We start from the raw sequence: 8,404 nt of genomic DNA on the forward strand, positions 1-8,404 counted from the left end.
CGCTCCGCTTCCGCAATGAGATTGGTGAAATCCATTTGAGAGGGTTCGAGTGAGAGAGAAAGATGTAGATAAGTTGTATGAAAAAATATGAATGAGGGATGAATGGGAGATGATTTGATGTGAAAAATGGATAATAAATGTGTGTATTTATAGATGATTTTGGAAATTAAAAAAATTAAAAAAATTCCAGAAAACGGTAAAAAAAATGGCCATATTTTTTGGAATCTGTTTTTTTTGGTATTATTTTCGATTTTAAACAAATAATAATTTCCAACGGAAATGAATGTTTTGGCCAATCAGAACGTGCCACGTCAGCTGCTCGGTGGCACGGACGTAAGAGCGCAGCGGCGAGCAGGCGGTGTCGCGCCGCTGGCACGGACGGACGGATGTCCACTCCCCGCTGCGGATGCTCTTATAGCATCTACAATAGGATGCGGACTAGTCATAGGCTAGCCAAAAACTCCTTCTATCACATTATTAAGACTTCCCGCCCATCATTAAAGACTTCCCACATTCTGTCACGTCATCAAGGACTTCCCACATTCTATTAATAGACTAGCAATAGGCTAACCAACCCCTAGCAAAATGAAGCTAACCAACCCCTAGCAAAATGAAATTTAAAAAAACACGGAGAAAGTGCAATAATTATTTCTTAAAAAAAATACATAGTGAAATTTTAAAAAAAAGTCTAGTGCAATAAAAAAACATCTAAATGAAGGAGTACATAATGAAAACTGAAATGAAATTACAATAACAAAGTTGAAAATGTTGTTCTTAAGGGTAGTCGTCAAAATGTTGTTAATGCTTCTATTAATTGTCGTATATTTGGAAAAGTTGTAAAGTTTTGAGGTTAATGAAAAATACAAGACTTTTTGGTATCGTATCGGATGTGGAAGACTCGAAATTGAAATAATTTTCATAATGGATATCATATTGAGATGGAAATCTTCGCAATGTTATTGAGAAATATAAATCTTTCTAATAGACTGTGTAATGGTATAGGTACCCGTTTTATTATTTCACGATTGGGTGATCATATTTTGGAAGGAGAAGTTTTGAGTGGGCATAATGTGGGTCATAAAGTATTGATGCCTAGGACGTTGTTAGTACCTCCTGATGCAAGATTGTTGTTCAAGTTTCAACGTCGACAATTTCCTTTGATTGTATCATATGCAAAGACTATTAACAAAGTCAACAACAATCACTTGCTCAAGTTTCATTATTTTTTAGTTACAAGTCGTGCAAGTTTAAAGACTTTTTTTTTGTAATGATGATGAGGCTGGTTGTGATTGTAAGTATTTCAAAATTTGTAAAACAATAAAGTGGAGAGTAAAATAGTAATGAACAATCCCGCACGATATCGCAGGTTAGATTCTACAAAATAGACATTTCTTTTTAAATCACGAGAATTTTAATTTTTTGTTTATTCTGTTCAGACGCCTCAAGATGGATGTGGAAGAATAAATATTCAGGTTTCTACACTTCTACAATTTTCATATTTTGAGCCTTTCACTTGGTGTGTGATGATGAAGATGTTAGTTGTGATGAGGATGATGTTGGTTGTGATTCTACAGTTAATATTGTGTTGTTTTAACATAAGATCCGTATTATAAAAAAACTGAAATGAAAATAAGCCGTGCATTGCACGGGTGTAAAACTAGTTACACTGAAAGCCTAAACTAAAGTTTTAGGTATACATTAATAATATTTGCTCCAACCCTAATGAAATAGTGCCTCAATATCCATTCTCTCTTCCCCTTCTAGACATAGCGCTCTATCATGAATTTTCCTTCTAAGAATAAGTCTTTCTTGTTGGAATCAAATTAATGATTCACATAATTCATCACATAAATCATACATGTTGAATAAGATTGATAAACATAAAGCGGAAGCGTACATGAATTCGGATTCATGATGTTGATTCTGAAGTATGGAAATTAGCCTTCCAAGTGACAACGCATTCATAGATTCTTTGTAATCTGTGAAGTAGTAATACGTCTGATCAATAGAATGAGAATCTATTGACCTATTTATAGGTTGCACTTGGGGACCATAACCATGTATTTAGAGAATAAGTCCCTAACTTTATTATAACTTTAATTTCACACATAACAAAATTAAAGTTATCTAGAGTAGTATCTGCACAATAGTCCTCATACTTTTATAGATAATCGTTTGACCCTATAAGTTATATAACCTTAGTAGATCACGTAATCGGGTCAATCAATAAATAGTCATAAATATTATACAATCTTTAGACTATTATGTTGGATCATATTAAAATGTTACAACATTCCCAAGTTGCAGTAGTTCAATCCACTTCTCCCAGGTTGTCTGGTCTAAATGAGTCAGTAACTCCTCACTCTGTCTGTCACGACCACAACTCCCTAGTCAAAGAAAGCGTATTTCGCGACTAAACTTTCTAAATGGTCTCAAACTCATCATGAATAATACTTAATTCAGGGGAAGCATTGTCTCAATGTGAAAAAGGGTACAACCATATCGAATCAGAGTAATTTCTGGGTGCATAGTCTTTTCTAAAATAAATTCTCAAACTTTGTTGCGGAAGAATACCAAGACGACGTAATATGAATGAAGACATATTACATCAGCTACCTCACTTCTTATTTAATTTATTTTCCCAACACCTTCTCTGCATCAACCACGTTCAACCTGCACATTAAAGAAAACAATATGCAGGGCTGAGTACTTGGTATACTCATTGGGCTCGTTGCTGAAAACATTTCTCTTTTAGTTGTCAGCCAAACTTGAGTGAACACGGAATTTTTCTGAAAATCTTTCCCGGTCACCTAAAACTTTATTTCTTTCTGAAAGTAGACTGCGCAGTCATATAAACTTCTCATGAAATACCTTATCTGATCTGTGTGAACCGGGAATGTGGCCACATTCCACGACGGTCACTGGACTGGCCAACGCTGGCACTAGCACACGGTCCCTATATGTGTACACTAGTCCGAGTAGGGTTTGCGGCCCTACTGGGACCCGAACTCGATTTAACTGATTTGGCATAGCCAATAGATAGACAATCATAAATAAAACAAGGCATGACAACTCATCTCAAAATATTCACGTTTTCACATAAAGTCACGTTTTGAAGGAAAAGCCCACCTCGTTTGCTTAAACTCTTTCAAAACTTGGGATTACTGGTCGTACGACGACGTTCCTTTATAACAAATAATATACTTAAATTAGGCTTTATGTAACTATTTATCTTGCATGTATGCATGCCTAAGCCTGCGCTTATTATTTTACTTCCTTCTTTATAAAATTTAGAAATTTTAAATCCTTAATTAAATCGGCGATTTAATTTATTCGGAATCTTGCCGAACTGCTCGGGTACAATAAATTCCTGAATTATTTTCTTTAAGTATCTTGAAATACTTACTTGGACTAATAAAAGTCCGCTTTAATTATTTATTGGATTAAGGTATCATAACGACTAATATTTTCATGGCTCAAGAGATTAAATTCCATGGCCTCAATTAAGTTATACCATGGCCCAAAATTCAGGATCTTGTGGCCCGATATAAAACTAACCGGCCCGAACTAATTATCTTGCTCACACAAGTCCATCCCATAAATAAATTAGGAGCCCAACTAGCAACTCATACTCCTTTCCATCGGTCCCTTCACATTTAATAAAAAAGGTGGCCCAACTTTATTTAATTCCTATGCCCAAATGAATAAAGAATTTGGCCCAATTATTTCCCTGAACTGTCAGCCTATCACCCCCCCTCATTTTCAATTATCCCAAATCAAGATTTTAACTAAAACAAGCCCAAATCACTAATACTCCTATCCGTCGGCCTCCCCTCTCCAAACTCCCCCAATTAAAACTCAAATCCCTAGCTTCCCCATCCCTCTCCATTCTCTCGTCGACATCGCAGCTCCTCCTGCTCAAAATTCCGGCCAGCGACCAGCCGCCACCACCGCCGACGACTCCAGCAGCTTGAAGTCTGCATAGCACGTGCTTGGAGGAGGGCTTCTTCATCGTGAGGTACCCCATTCCAGGCAGCGGGACAGTTCTTCCACTCCCAATGCATACAATCTATGCTGCCTAACATTCCCGGGAACCCATGCTAATCCCCGTGCATCCGCAGCAGATCCCGACAATCTTCGGGGGTAGGCTTTCGGAGATACTGATCACCGAATACTTCAATCATGCCCTGACAGAAATATTTCATACATTCAATGGCAGTCGTCTCACCGATGTGGAGGTATTCGTCCCACATGTCTGCCGAAGTCCCGTAGGCCAACTGTCTGATTGCCGCAGTGCACTTTTGAATAGGGGTGTGGCCGGGTCTGCCATCCGCTTCGTGCCTGAAGCGGAAATACAGATATCGATGCTCCAAAGCGTTAACAATACGCATAAACAAGTCCCGCCTCATTCTAAAACGACGCCTGAAATGGTTGGCGTTAAAACGCGGCTCCTCTGCGAAGTAATCTGTGAACAGGCGCTGATGTGCAGCTACATGATCACGATCAACCACTTCTCGACGGTGGACAACTGGTTGTGGGCGAGGTACCGCCGGCTGCATATAACTCTGCAGCCATCGATCAACCGGACGGCTCGTATAGGTATCTAGCTCTTCGTTCATCATACGCTCGTACTCATCAGCATCCCCACCACGGCCACCACCACTACCACCGGCATTACTCATTTCTCGTTGTTGATCTTGTACATAAATTAAGATAGAGAGAGTACTCGTTAAAACAAGTGGTGCGAATGAAAATGACGTCCAAAGCGCGTATGTATAGTGTTTCGAAAAATTAAAAAAAAATTAAAAATCTGACGCCGGTATGACGCCGATCCGGGGCCTACAATGGCGCTGTACGGATCGGCGTCAGCCCAAGAATCGGCGTGGGCATGCCGATTTTGACACCGATTTTGCCGACGCCGGCTGCAATGGTTCGGCGTCAGCACCGGCATCCGCGAAAAATCGGCGTGCCGGTGCCGACGCCGCCATTGGAGATGCTCTTAAGGCTGGGATGCAGGGTTTGTAACCACTTATCTTTCCTATTTTGGCACTAACTTTTTCTTCAATTAAAAGGTAGACTTGCCTCTTACCTTTACCATCTTGTTTGTCATCTTTGGTAGTTCAAAGACTCATTTATCTCACATACTCTTTGGTATTTTGCAGCGATGCACGACGCTAGTTAACTGCAAATCTTCCCTTCGCGACATGGCTCGTGGCCTTTGGCCCGACGGCCGACCGAGACACGGCTTGGGCGTGGCTTAGCTCAATAAGATGGGCACTTGCTTGTTTCTTTTCAAAACCTTGTATCTCTTTACTTGTAACTTAATCCCTTCGGTGTATTGTAATGTAATTAGTTAGCGACGAGACTTATGTTCTAGATTTTCCTTTCTTGTATGCATTTGAAACGTTCATTTTGGAAAGAAAAATAAAGAGAACGCGATTTCCTTTTTATTTCGCTAGTAAAACTCTAAATTTTTATTCTCTTCACGAATTAGCAAACACTTCTCGTTCACGAAAACAAACAAACACTCCCGTTCATAAGCCTAGTTTAGGAATTTGCATTCATTCATCCGGCTTCATCGTCGTATAACGGATGGAAAAAGGACGGTCATTACATTCTACCCTCCTTATCGAAAATTTTGTCTCGAAATTTTGCTTCAGTCAAACAAAGAGCTCCGGGTACCTCTCTTTCATTTCGTCTTCAAGCTCTCACGTTGCTTCCTCGGCCCGTGGTGCTTCCATAGGACTTTCACTGTCACGATAGCTTTATTTCTCCACTCTTTTGTCTTTCGATCTAAAATTGCTTCCGGCTTTTCTTCATAGCTCAAATCCGGTTCTAGCACCATTTCTTCTTGGTGTACAATGTGTTTGGGGTCGAACACATACTTTCTCAATTGTGACACATGAAAGACATTGTGCATATTTCCGAAGCTCGGCGGAAGTTCTAATCGGTACGCCACAAGGCTGACTGGTGCTAGGATTTCATAGGGTCCGATGAAACATGGTCTTAGCTTGCCCTTGACGCCGAATCTCGTTATCTCTTTCAACGGGGATACTTTCAGAAAAACTTTGTCTCCCGCCTTGAGTTGGAGATCGGTCCTGCGAGCATCTGTGTAAGATTCTTGTCTATCCTGAGCTTCCTTGATTCTCTCTCGAATCTGTCGGACAATCTCTATCATCTCTTCTACAGAGTCTGGTCCGAGAATCCTTCTCTCACCGACTTCATCCCAGTAAAGCTGTGGTCTACACTTCTTTCCATAAAGTGCTTCATATGGGGCCATATTTTTGGTTGCCTGGTAACTGTTGTTGTAAGCAAACTCTATAAGTAGCAGTACTAGATCCTAGTTTCCCCTATGGTCGAGCACTACGGCTCTCAACCTATCTTCCAACGTCTTAATTGTTCTTTCAGATTGTCCATCCGTCTGTGGAGGGAATGCGTTGCTAAAATTCAGCTGAGTGCCTAGCTCTCGCTGCAGGCTCATCCAAAATCTCGAAGTAAATCTTGAATCCCGATCCGAGGTGATCGTTACTGGTACGCCATGTAAGCGTACGATCTCTTGCACATAGATCTGAGCCAACTTGTCGGATCCATATGTGATTTGGATCAGTATAAAATGAGCACTTTTGGTGAGGTGATCTATAATCACCCAAATGGCAGTATTTCCTCATTGGGATTTTGGTAACCCTGTCACAAAATCCATTGCAATGTGCTCCCATTTCCATTCTGGAATCTCGAGAGGTTGCAGTTTCCCATAGGGTCGTTGATGTAAGGCCCTTCACTTGCTGATATGCCAGACATCTTTCTACAAACGACGCTATGCTTCTTTTCATGCCGTTCCACCAAAATTGTTTCTTCATATCCTGGTACATGTTTGTACTTCCAGGATGGGCTGTGTAGGCCGTCTCATGAGCTTCACTCATGATCTCGTTCTTGAGTGCCTCATCATTGGGTACGCACAGTCTTCCTTCGAAAGTGAGAGCGTTATCCGCCTCTTCGCGGTAACTGTCTCATTTTCCGGTTCTCACTTTTAGGCGAATCTTTTCTAACACCTCATCGCATCTTTGGTCGTCGATGATCCTGGCCCTTAAATTTGGCTCTATAACCAAGGTGGAAATTCTACTGTCCACCGTCTCCGGGGCTCTTACTACTTCCAGTCGCATCTTGGCGAATTCGCGGATGAGTTCGTCCTCTTGTGTGAGGAAGGTAGCCACCTGAGGTGCAGTCTTTCTGCTCAAGGCATCAGCTACCATGTTCGCTTTGCCTTCGTAGTCCTTGACTAATTCTATCCATCTGCGTTATCTCATATTTAGATCTTTCTGCTCAAGAAGTATTTGAGACTCTTATGATCTGTGAAGATCTCACATCGAACTCCATAGAGATGATGTCTCCAGATTTTCAAACGTGTACCACTGCCGCCAATTCTAGGTCGTGCGTTGGGTAATTCAACTCGTGCGGCCTTAGCTGGCGTGAGGCATATGCAATCACCTTGCCATTCTGCATAGGCACGCATCCGAGTCCGACCTTCGATGCATCTGTATACACCACGTAGTCGATCCCTGGTTCAGGCACAGCTAGAACTGGTACGGTGGTCAGCTTTTCCTTTAGTAGTTGGAAGCTTGCTTCACATTCCGGGGTCCAATCAACCTTAACTTCTTTCTTGAGCTGTTGAGTCATTGGCCTCGCTATTTTGGAGAATCCTTCAATGAATCTGCGGTAGTATCTGCCAGTCCTAGGAAACTCCGAATTTCATTGGGCGTCGTTGGTGACTGCCAACGTTGCACGACTTCCACTTTAGCAGGGTCCACTCGGATCCCTTCTGCTGTCACTATGTGTCTAAGGAAGTTTAATTCGTTAAGCCAGTACTCACACTTGCTAAACTTAGCATAGAGTTTCTCGGCTCTTAACATCTCTAAAGTGGCCCTCAAATGATCCTCGTGTTCCTTCTCGTTTTTCGAGTAGATGGGCACGTCATCTATAAAGACTAGGACGAACTTGTCCAACAATGGGTGGAACACGCGGTTCATTAGGTCCATGAACACGGCTGGGGCGTTTGTAAGCCCAAAAGGCATTACAGTAAACTCGTAATGGTCATATCTGGTGCGAAAAGCGGTCTTAGGTATATCGTCCTGTCGGACTCTCAGCTGATGATAACCCGATCTCAAACCCATCTTCGAGAATACTCCAGCTCCTTGCAGCTGGTCGAAGAGGTCGTCGATTCTCGATAGAGGGTACTTGTCCTTGAGTGTTAACTTATTCAACTCTCAACGTTCTATCTTTCTTCACGAAGAATTTTGGTGTACCACATGGTCACACACTGAGTCTAATAAAACGCAGGTCTAGTAGTTCTTGTATCTTGATCTTAAGTTCTTCTTATTCCTTAAGCGCCATTCTATATGGTGACTGA

The sequence above is a fragment of the Salvia splendens genome, chromosome 17 (genome assembly GCF_004379255.2).
Source record: "Salvia splendens isolate huo1 chromosome 17, SspV2, whole genome shotgun sequence".
Taxonomy (NCBI): Eukaryota; Viridiplantae; Streptophyta; class Magnoliopsida; order Lamiales; family Lamiaceae; genus Salvia; species Salvia splendens.